Source organism: Sander lucioperca, chromosome 3, assembly GCF_008315115.2.
Source record: "Sander lucioperca isolate FBNREF2018 chromosome 3, SLUC_FBN_1.2, whole genome shotgun sequence".
In the NCBI taxonomy this organism is placed as follows: Eukaryota; Metazoa; Chordata; class Actinopteri; order Perciformes; family Percidae; genus Sander; species Sander lucioperca.
In genome coordinates, this window is record NC_050175.1 from 20835633 (window position 1) to 20848167 (window position 12535).

Genomic DNA, 12535 nt, shown 5'->3' on the forward strand with positions numbered 1-12535 from the left:
TGCGATTAGCCTGCTCGTTTCGGCAGAAACCGTATCTCACTCTAAACAGCATGGAGGGATTTTTTTCAAAGTTTGTATGTGTGTGGAAGCACCAGACACACAACATAACACCCCAAATCCCAGAAAAAGTGATTTTTTCATAATAAGGGCACTTTAAACTAAACTAACCACAGCTGGAGTTCACGAGTCAAACATTACAGACATATATATATATATATATACACACTAAAAAATACTGGGTTATTTTATTAACCCAACCACTGGGTCAAGGCTGGTTAACCCTGTATTATGTATATTCAACCCATATTGGGTAACTTTCAGTAACCCAGTTGTTGGGTTAATGGTTTTGGACTGTTCCTCAATCTTGCTTGATCTGAATAACCCAACCAGTGATCATTTTAACCCAGTGGTTTGGTCACATTCAAGTTTGGGTTCCCTCCTTTTTCTTTTCCTCCGAGGCGGGAGACCACTTCTGGAAACGCTTAAGGTTTGTCATTTCTCATTTTTTAGAACACTACCTCTGTCTTCGACAGGAACATGAGCTCGCTAGATGTTAGTAAGTCATTCTTTTCATAACGGGACAAACCTGTATAACTTTACTTTACTTTGCTGAAAGCAACCGTTACTGCCCCCTCTAACGGCTACCACTGATGCTAATTAAGCAAACAGCTAGCAAGCTAGCAAGGAGCCTATGCTTACTACAACATTGCTTGCAGTCAAACAGCAGACTTTAGCTCCGGTTACTGGTTACTGACTTGATCTTGATTCATGGTGGTCTACACATAGGGTTGTAATATCCACACTTAGTCAGCATTGCTGGATACGAGTAGCATTTTAGCTCTGATAATCCATTTAGCAACAGTGATTTCTAGCTAACTATGACTCATGCATGCTATAAGGCTAGCGCAAGTTCACGTATGATAGCGCTAATGCTAGCTAGTTGGCTAATGTTGTAGCATGATACCTAAGATTTAACTGGAGAATATTTCTAATTCTCTGAGGCAGTGACACATAAACAGTGCTGTTATACCCACTGTGTGTGTGTCTGGGGCAAATCACGAGACAAATTCACTATGATATGAGGTATTATAACGTTTTAAAAAGATCGCTAATGCTAACCGCTAGCGAGCGCTAATTGCTGACTCATGCTGTAAGCTAGCTAGTAGTACAGCTAATAGCGAAGCCTTGAAGGTGCATTGCATGCATTCTGTTGATAAAGTAATGTGTGTTTAGTGTAGTTAACACACTTTGATTGTAGAAATACCACTACACTGTTTTAAGTGATTATGAAAAGACCACTAGCTAGCTAGCTACATGGCAGTAGATTACAGCAACTTCGTTAAATTTTCACTAGATAGATAGCTAGACAGACAGACAGACAGACTGCAAAATACACTTCCATACATTGATTGAACATTAACAGATCTTGTTCTTCTCCCCTGTAGCGATTGAATATGGATGACTTTGTTAAACTAAAGTTACCAGAATGGCATCTTCCGGAGCTGATTGACACTTTTGCAGGTAAATGTTATATTGTTGTACTATATGCCTATTATTAATATTGTTGAATATGTCAACATTACAAAATGAGCTACCCTATCCTCATGCATCCCCCAATGAAATTGTAGGTTACACAATACTCCACTTTGTGTAGATGTACAACATCTTGACATGTAAAATAATCTAACACTGTGTGTGCCACTGAAGACCATGCCTCCCTAAACAGAATCACATTTTGATTACCCATCACCTGTGGTCACCATTGTAGGTCCCTGAAATACCATTTTGATAGTGACAGAAATTCCTCCACTATAGAAGGCAAACAATTGGCATGAGGTTTTATTAACCTTACCATGGCCACAGAATCTATAGTTTAGCTACCTCTTATTTTACCACTACTCCTCTGTCTACCATTGTGCACAGCAATACTTTAAATATAATTTTCTTATTAAAAATGTGCTGGTCTCTCTCTCTCTCTCTCTCTCTCTCTCTCTCTCTCTCTCTCTCTCTCTCTCTCTCTCTCTCTCTCTCTCTCTCTCTCTCTCTCTCTCTCTCTCTCTCTCTCTCTCTCTCTCTCTCTCTCTCTCTCGCACACACACTCCACGTGCAGACACGGTCTTTGTCACAAGGTATAACATAAACATAATCCTAAGATTTGAATATTTGGATTTGTGCATTTTTTGAGCTATAAGCTACTCATCCGATAAACTATGATAATACTTAAGTCAAACCATTTTCTTTCTTTACAGGCTCCAGAGACTACATTTCCCTGATGGTTCTGCCAAGCCTGGTGCCACCTGCAGTCTTCAGGATGGGCCTGAAAGACCGTGAGGACTACAGCGTCTGACGCCATGAAGGCCTTCATTGATCTTAAGCCTGTGAGTATTCCTAGACTCACACAGCCCCTTAGATCTAGTGATGCAGGTCTTGTAATTGTAAAATCTGTTAGAAAACATTAGCTGTCAGTCTTTGTCATTCAAGTACTTGATTTGTGGAATATTATTATTTGCAGGTCGGAACAAACATGGTGGAGTACCTTCAGGCAACAGAGCAGACCAGACCGTAGCCCTACACCCTGGTGTTGGGAGGAGAGGAGTGCTGCTCACAGCCATTCACCGTTCTCAGTGGGCCGGCCCTGGAGCAGGACAGAGAGGTCCAAGCTGGACATGTTTGTTTCAGAAGTTGTAATGTGTTCGATATCAATTTCCCAAAGCAGTGTTTCTCTGCTTGGCATTTCCTCCAGGAGGCTGTCTATGAAATGGGGGGGGGGGTAATGTGGCCCCATGTGTTTGAGTTTTGGAAATTCTCATGTGATAAGGGAATTCTGTCTCTCTGCCTCTCTCTCTCTGTCTCTCTCTGTCTGTCTGTCTGTCTGTCTGTCTGTCTGTCTGTCTCTCTCTCTAATATTTAGGAGGAATATAAGGAGGAAATTAATTGTTAATAATTGTAGCTTGGTATTATTATTCCAGTTATTTGATACACATTTTGAAATGAGGTAAAGGTAATGTGGCCCCATGCATTTCTTTTTTGGAAACACTCATGTGATAAGGGAATTGGGCTTGTTATTGTTATTCCAGTTTGTCTCTTTAAATGAGTAAATTAAATATTGTTCAATAAAATCAGTGACATTAATGAAGTGTATGCATTGTGTATTATTATTATTAAAAATATAGTAATGTTATAGATTAAAGAATAACTAAATGAATGGGTCAAATATCAACCCAACAAGGGGGTCAGTTGAACTCATTATTGGGCTGGTGGGTCTGACCCAGTAATGAGCTGCATTAACCCAACGTTGGTGTCACAATGACCCAGGTTTGGGTTTGTTGAAGCAACCCTTCTACTGGGTTAAAATTTCAACCCAACTCAAAAAGTCAAATCAACCCAGGATGTGTTCTGTCCTATATTGCACCAGGAACTGGGTTGGGAATAACCCAATTTGGATTATTTTCAGCCCAGTATTTTTTAGTGTATATATATATAAAAAACATTCCAGACATTAGAGTTAACTTACCTTCAGCTGGAGCTCCACACAGAGAGAAAAAGCTGTGTCACATCAGCCTCTGGAAAGTCAAAGTAAACGTTGAACAGGAAACAAGAGGAACCGCCCAGAGAGCATTACCACATATAGTTCAGTGGTTACATGGCGCCCTCTGGTGGACATCAGCAGGAACTACAAGCAGAGCTCCACCAAACATTTTACTCTTTTTTCCAACTGTTTACAAAATCTTTTCATGTCACACGATTTTTGAAACCTCTCACTCAAAGTGCAAAACTACACAGCAAATCTCCAAAACCATCAGCTATTTCTCAGCCTTTCACTCAGTTTTCAATTTGCATAAAACACTGTTTTCAAAACACTACACACAATTCTCTACCTAAGACACGAAAATCTAACAGGAAGTGACTTACTTTCCTTTTCTAAACACAACTAATCAAAATACTTATTTACCCGGGGTCCGTTTCAGGAAGGAGGTTTAACAAACTCTGAGTGTAACCCTGATGTCTGAGCTGATTTACCCTGAGAGGGAAACTCTGAGTTGTTGGTTCCAGAACAGCTGATATGAGTTGGTTCAATCAACTCAGAGTAGGTTCATGCACGTGCACCACCACAATAAAAAGGCAGCATAAATGGAGCCATGATACTACGATTCACCATGGTAACAACCACAAACAAACGGGTCGGCAGAAATACTCATGAGCACAAACAGCGAGTTTGAACATGTATTTCGTTAAAAAAGTAAGACAGCGGCTGCTGCTGCAACAGAGAGAGAATTGGTGTGGGATTGGTATGCGTTCATGGACTTTGGAAAAACGTTTTTCCGAGTGAAAACGTCATCATTCACGTCCCTTCCTGTGGGAATCAGAGGTGGGAAATTCGGGCCAGATTTTGCTGACCGAGTTTCCCAGTTGGTGACGCGTTGTTGACAGCTGACGTTTGATGGAGGTGACTTTGGTTCACTGAACATATTTCAATGACAATAAACTGTTTATTGTGGACAAACGCCTCTGCTGAGAAACATACACAGACATAACATGTTTCAGATTATTCATAAATAGGCCTATGTATAAAAAAACAACAACACCTTATCCTGTCCTTTCCCGTTCGTTGTCCTGCAGATAACTCAAACACCTGACCATGTGCTGTCTGTATGCTCGCATAAGAAAACAGCAGCAAATGATTGTAGCGTCCATGTTTTCACCAGGTTTTCACCACCTGATGCTCTCGGCTACGCCCAACAGTTGGTGGCAGTCATGCAACAAGTTGTTATGCCAAACGCCAATATAACAGAAGAAGAAGAACACGCATCCCGACCATCCTAACCATGTGAACGCTGGTAGTCGGAAAAACAACGTAATCACGGGGGCGGTCCCTGTTATTCAGAGGTGGCATGAACGCACCGTTAGTCTCAGTCTCCTCCCTCTGACACTGTGTCAGAGGGAGGAGACTGAGAGAAACTCTGGGTTTCTTGAAGAAAACCTGCTCCTGACCACTTAGTTTCACAGACTCAGTTACCATAGTAACTGACTGAGGTGAAGTTACCATAGTAACTGACTCTGAGGTGAAGTTACCATAGTAACTGACTCTGAGGTGAAGTTACCTCTCTTTCTGAAACAGAAAACCCAGAGGTTCCCTCATCTCAGGCTTAACTAACTCAGAGTTTTCACTAAACCTGCTTTCTGAAACGGACCTCTGGGCACACACACACTCCTCACATGTGCAAACACATGATGTCATAACTGGACACTAACCAATCACTGCTTTAGTTTAGGCCTATACAGAGGTCAAAGGTCACATCACCTGTTTGGAACAATGGATGCCAACAATAGACAGAGAGCAAGAGGGGGAGGAGGAGGAGGAGAAGGAGGAGGAGGAGGAGAAGAAGGAGAAGGAGAAGGAGGAGGAGGAGGAGGAGGAGAAGGAGGAGGAGGAGGAGGAGGAGGAGGAGGAGGAGAAGAAGGAGGAGGAGGAGGAGAAGGAGGAGGAGGAGAAGGAGGAGGAGGAGAAGGAGGAGGAGAAGAAGGAGGAGGAGGAGGAGAAGAAGGAGGAGAAGGAGGAGGAGGAGGAGGACACACACACACACACACACACACACACACACACACACACACACACACACACACACACACACACACACACACACACACACACACACACACACACACACACACACACAGTCACACACACACACAGTCACACACACACACAGTCACACACACACACACACACACACACACACACACACACACACACACACACACACACACACACACACACACACACACACACACACACACAAACATACACTTTATTCTAAAAATGATACCTTTGGCTTCCATATGTGTGTAGTTGTGTCTTCTTGTTGCGTACTACTGTAAACATCACTGAGCTCCTCTTACTAACGTGATGTTTTGTCCAATCAATATTTCCTGTTTGACTGTAACATTATATTGTTGTTTAACTGTCCAACCCTCCCAGCAGATGACTGTCTCTCTACAACATTATAAATGGAGATATAAGCCTATGAAAGACAAAGAGCTGTAGATTTAGAACAACAGTGTGTACATGTGTACTATTATGAAAACAGTGTTTGCCATTTGATGTAAATACTTCATTCTGAGATGTGTTTGATGGTATTTTGAATGCAGTATTTCATGTTGAAGGAGATGTGAGGCTTTTAGCATTGTGTGTGTTCAGTTTTGGGAATTGTGTGTAGAGTTTTGAAAAAAGGAGACATAGTTTTGAAAACGAGTGTAAGCAGTTGGAAAGAACTGTAAAAGGGGAATCTGTCCTTCTTACAAATATATACTAAAGTACATTATATATTGTGGTAAAAAACAAAACAACAATACATAAAATGTAATTTAAAAAGTGGGGTGAGTGTGTGAGATAAAAACAGAAATGAAACTAATAAAATCTGTAAACATGTTTTAATGTGTGAATATGTTTGGTGGAGCTCTGCTTGTAGTTCCTGCTGATGTCACCAGAGGGCGCCATGACGTCATCACCAGCTCAGAGAAGCTGTTTCTGAATGTAGTTCAGTGGTTATTTTCTTCTAGTTATAGTTCAACTTTTACCGTGTGGTCCTGTGGATGTTTTAATGTGGATTAAGACGCAGAGATTAAGAAGAGCGTCGAGCTACGGCTTCATTCTGTGGAAACCTTCAACATTTAGTAACTTAAATTCGTGCATACTAATATATCTGAAAGCAGGAATTCAGACGTCATCTCGCCACTGTCGCACCAAATGATTGCTGAGAGCGCACGGACAGGACTGATGTGGAGACAACATGACTCAGCTCTTTTATTCTCTAACTAAATCAACTAATATGTAGCTGCGTCACTATGAGCTGGTACTCCTCCAACAGGAACTAGTGGCTCTTCTTTATGATGCAACTTTGGGTTCAGATTCACTACCATGTTATTAGTAGAGTCCAGTCCTAATCAGGACTCTCTACTAATAGAGGAGGTGGAGACCTCGACCGACTAACTGCTGCAGACAGCTTTCTGATCTTCAACACAAGAGTCATCCACTCTCTCAGGAAATAAGAAGTAGAAACATTATATTTAACATTACAGAGACAGAAACTAACTCTATGAATAAAGGATTAAAATGGCCCAAAAAATTATTAAATTAAAAAAGTTCAACTCCAAAGTAACGTCCTGGGGACCATGTGTCAGGGTGGACATACAAAGTCATCACTTCTGTTTCTTCTGGTGTTTAAAATCCATCTGACGATGCAGTGATGATGTTGGGAAATGTCATGGAGCAATAATAATGGAGCCAGATATTCCAGACGCATCTTGCCTCATAAAATCCACCAAATATTGACTATAAGATTTCTTTCTATAAAACACCAGAATAATATGAAGAGAAGAGGAAGAAATGATATATGCAACACAATGTTAGTAAAAGAAGATTCAACTTTCAGATGTAGCCGATTCTCAATAACTCAAATTACATTAAAGGGACTATATGTAACTTTTTAGTGTTTCTGAAACTCTGTCATCTTTCATTTAATAAAAAATATCATCAGACGAAGAAAGAACTAAAGAAACCAAGAAGAAGAAGGTGGAATGTAAGTACATTTACTCAAGATTACATTTACTCAAGATTACATTTACTCAAGATTACATTTACTCAAGATTACATTTACTCATTTACTCAAGATTACATTTACTCAAGATTACATTTACTCATTTACTCAAGATTACATTTACTCAAGATTACATTTACTCAAGATTACATTTACTCAACTACAAACGTAGAGGTACTTAAATCTAGACGGCAAGAGACAGAAAGGTAGAGAGACAGGAAGAGACAGAGGGCGCCATATAACCACTGATCTATACATTCAGAAACAGCTTCTCTGAGCTGGTGATGACGTCATGGCGCCCTCTGGTGACATCAGCAGGAACTACAAGCAGAGCGCCACCAAACATTTTAAATGACATTTAATGTTTGGACTTTGTAATACTATATTCCTTTATTCTAATCATTTACATTTCATGCAAATATATTATTTTAGTGAATTATTTTAAAATACTTACTCAATGAATGAATTTTTTATTTATTCATATATTAGAAACAATCAAAAAACAATCAATCAATTTTGTAAATGACAAGTTCACAGACACACACACACACACACACACACACACACACAGAGACAGACAGACACACACACACACACACACACACATATACACACACACACACACACAGACCCTAATTCTAACTGGTGTGTGCAGCTTCAGGTTTATAAAGGACGTGCTCTGCTGTGGACATGCTGCAGCAGATGTGTCCCGTTTGAGCTCCGTGTATTTCTGTAGTTTTGGTTTCCACCTCCGATGTAGAGCAGCGTTCAACCTCTTCCCTAAACTTTGTCTCATTCAGAGACCAGAGACCCAAACGGGGCTCTGAGTCTGTCAGGAGGTCTGAGATCTACCGTATCAGCAGAGATATCACGTAATGCACAGCAGACTATGGTCAGGTGGATTATTTTCTGAAATATTGTGACTGTATTCATGTAATACCCTATTCTATTATAACTTTATTTTTCACAAAATATCACGACTCCTCCAAACCTCAGAGAACACAGATGGGATGAGTTATACTTTGAATGTGCACAAAGCATGAACATGAGCAGAAATCTTGCTCAAACATCTGAAATATTACAGTCCAGGGCTTTATTAATTCATTAAAATGAATGAATTCATGTATCATTGAGGTGAATAATTGTCATGTGCACATTTAAGGAGGTTACTTCCCCAACAAAAGACGCAAAAGAGGAGGGAGGAGTAAATGATGCTAGGATACAATGGAGGCTGTTTCTACAAGAAATAGAACTACGTAGAACATGTCTGGTGTGGGGCACCACAGGGACGATGGTAGCATTAAAAAAACAGAAAAAACAGGTGTTATGAAAATCGGCACGTGAACTGTTTAAAAAGTTATGAAATGTTAAATTTAGGGTACAACCAGGACGATTGAAACAGAGGACGAATGAAACAGCATGTACAGCACACAAGATCTACCAGACCCAGGAAAGTTGGCGTCATGACGTCATGCTGCTACAAAGTTAGACCCACAAACCCAATTTGAGTGCGGTAATTAAAATGTTTGGTGCGGTAATTATTTATTAATGACAGGTTGTATTTATTGTTTAACGTGCCGTTGTCATGGTCATACGACAGTTGAATTAGTGTTTTAAAATGTACTACAGTGTGGAACGACAGAGTTTTTTAGTGGAAATTTTAGTTTAAATGTCAATTGTTGCTGTCGGGAGGAATGGAACAGCTGTTTGGTCCCCCATGCCTGTTTGATTGGTCCAGGCCAGGAGGGATGAATGAAGCAAACACATGTCTGACTTCTGCTCTAATAACTCCCCAACGGTTTGGTTCACAGCTGAAAATGCAACTGTTGTTACGGTTTGGGACATTTCTGTTACCCATTCGTTCATTTCTGTTGTCTGTATTGTTTATTTGTGTATGTTCTCTTTTGTTGTATATTGTTGTCAAGGGTAGATGTAGATGAGTAGTCGTGAGCAGGTGTAAACACTCAGGATGAGTCGGAGATGAAGTTGACAAGATGGGATTTTTATTGTTTACCCCAATTAAGGCCAAATGAGGCAAAATCGTGAAATAAAAATTAACAAAACAATTATAGAAAGCAGAAAAATATAGCCTACACTTTCAAGGAAATAAAATAAATTGACTTGGGAGTCAAAACAATAAGATAATATAAATATTCAACTGTTCACTAATTAGACCTTAACTCAAGTCATCACTCTGAGGATCTGCAACAGACTTACGTCCTCCTCCCTCAGGTGCTCCAACAGCTCTCCCGAGCAAATACTACCGCCACTCTATATAGCCTGAAGCCCCACCCCTCAAACTGGAACATACCAACACAATACAATGCAGGGGTGGCTCAGGTGAATAGACAGCACCGGCTCCATACAGCCAACATTAATATATCTTAGAAGCTAGACATTTACAACATATCATTTATATGATTCACAGTCAAATTAGACAAAGCCCCAAGACATCTTGATGGCTAAAAAATGTAATACCTGAAATGCTGGTTAACTTCCTGTTACCCCGGAAGTCATAGACCCATTTAAACCCGAGGATCGCGGCAAACATTCCTTTAGAACAAAGAGCACATGCTGGTAAGACCAATCCTGTTACCCTCTGTTAGCTTTTAAACTCAATAAACGACCCTAGTTAACAAAGGAACAAGTGTTGTGTGATTATTGTAACTGAACATGTTTGTGAAATAAACTGTAGGGTTTTAAACAATAGAACATTATGTATTGATGGATGTTGCTATAGCATTTAAATCACTGGAGTATTAGATGTTAAATGTTAAATGTGTACACAAGAAAGCTACAGGATAACTGAGGAATTTGATAAATGACTAGGTTTACAGATTATTTGACAACAGTGTGTGGTAATTAACAGAACATATGAACACGCTAAATAAACCTATACAGGCAACATTTACATTCAGTCTCTGAGAGAAAATAGGTAGCGCATTGCTAGCGTGACGGCAGCCATGCGCCCCGTCACAATTTTATCCTGTATATTTATGCCCCTGTGTTGTATATTCTCTGGTTTTGTATATCCTGGTTGTGTTGATGTATCCTGTGTTGTGTAGTGTTGTCTGGATATATTTTGTTGTGTATTTTTCTGTTCCCGGTTGTGCGTTTCCCTGTTAGTTCTGTTTCCTGTTTTATTTTGATAGTCTGTTTTCTGTCTTGTCTTGTCCAGCTTTACTTTGTGTTTTCCCGCCTATGTGATTGTCTGATGTGCTCCACCTGTTCCCCAGCCCTGGTGTCACCTGTCTTGTGTCTTCTCGTTACCTAGTTTATTTAGTCCCTGTGTTTCCGTTGTCTGGTGCCAGATTGTTTGTGTCCTCGTCCTGTCAGTTTGTGTCCTCGTCCTGTCAGTTTGTCCCTGTTTGTGTCCGTTGCCCTGCCTGCGTAAGTTTGTGTTCCCCGCTCCGTTAGTTTGTATCCTGACAGTTTGTTTCAGCCTTGTGTGTTTTTTTGTAGTTTTCCCAGTGAGTTTTTCCTGTGGTTTTCCAGTCTTTGTACTGCTGTTTTTTGTTAGAATAAATCCTCGTGTTCTACCCTCTGCCTGCCTGCTTGCCTTTCCCTGCGTTTGGGTCCACTATTCCTCGCTCCCCACAACAACTGTATTTGACAGAGAACAGATGTAGGTTGCTAGTGACAGAATATTAGCTTTTAGTGTTTTACCATGTCTTTGTAAATGATGTTTATTAAAAACATTGGCAATGCATCTTGGGAGATAAAGTTCTGTTTTTTCCAATTTTTTTCTAATGTGTGTGGATAACACGAGATAATGTAGGTAATTAATTATTTATGAAATGTTTTAAAAGTTTGCATATGAACTATGATAAAAAGAATACAATGCAAAATGTAACCCTAAGTGGGCTAAGAGTGTAACTTAGAAAATAAAATATTTAAAAAAAAATAAACATGAACTTCTCCAATCCAACTTTATTTGTTAAGCACTTTAAAACAACCAAAGTTGACCAAAGTGCTGTACAGAAGAATAAATAAGACATCATAAATAAAAAATAACATTTTGACATGAATAAAAATAATAGCTGCGCAATGAAAAGCAATCAATCTAAATAATTAAAAGAAGTGAATTAAGTCAACATCTTACTAGGTGTCAAAGGCCACAGAGAAGAGATGGGTTTTAAGACGGGATTTAAAAACACACAAAGAGGAATGTTTAACGTGCAGTGGCAGATCATTCCCTAATTTAGGAGCCGACACAGCAAAGGCACGGTCTCCTCTGAGTTTCCGCTTAGTTTTAGGCAGGAACTCAGGAGCAGCTGATCCTCTGACCTGAGAGAGTGAGTGGGGGTATTTGGGTCATTTAGTAAAATTGTATGAAATTAAAATGTCATTAAAAATTAGCAATGAATCATTTTTCCATCAAATGTATTTCTGCTTGCCCCTTTAAGGGTTAACATTCCCTGATGGCTATCTTTATGAAAGATATAGATTTCCAGCGGAGGGAATTACGTAAAGTCTATTTGTCGGCTTGTTGATCTGTGTGTTGCCAACGCCACATCGGTTTGATTTATGTTTTTATATTTTTTATTTGTTCTCACGATGGCTTCCCACTGCCGGGCCGCTACTGAAATAAAAGGCTAAAGCAACGGCAGTTAATGGAAAGCACCAGTGTAATTATGGTCAGATCGTGTATATTGTTCTCGAATTCACCAGCTTCATGGTGGCGGCGGCGTACCTGGCCGGCTTCCTGCTGGGAGACACCGCCGCCTGGATCACCCATCAGACATCCCGTCTCAGGTACGTGCTGATTGGTCGACTAAGGACCATCGCCTTAGAAAGCTGGACTAGACGGGAAGACAACACGCAGGTTAACCCTGGTGTTGTCTTGTGTGTGTGTGTGTGTGTGTGTGTGTGTGTGTGTGTGTGTGAACTTTTCATTTACAAAATTGATTGTTGATTGTTTATAATATATAAATAAA

The 12535-nt window shown here is 40.1% G+C and overlaps 1 protein-coding gene and 1 pseudogene across 1 annotated transcript in view; both read right to left on the bottom strand.

Moving 5' to 3' along the window:
* Positions 1 to 3571, bottom strand: part of LOC116062654 (NACHT, LRR and PYD domains-containing protein 3-like) — a 70507-nt gene extending 66936 nt beyond the window's left edge. Inside the window, exon 1 of the mRNA XM_035999463.1 lies at positions 3515 to 3571. The gene's annotated coding sequence lies outside the window, so the exon portion shown is untranslated. The remainder of the gene's footprint in view (positions 1 to 3514) is intronic.
* Positions 1365 to 12535, bottom strand: part of LOC116062652 — a 29700-nt pseudogene continuing 18529 nt past the window's right edge.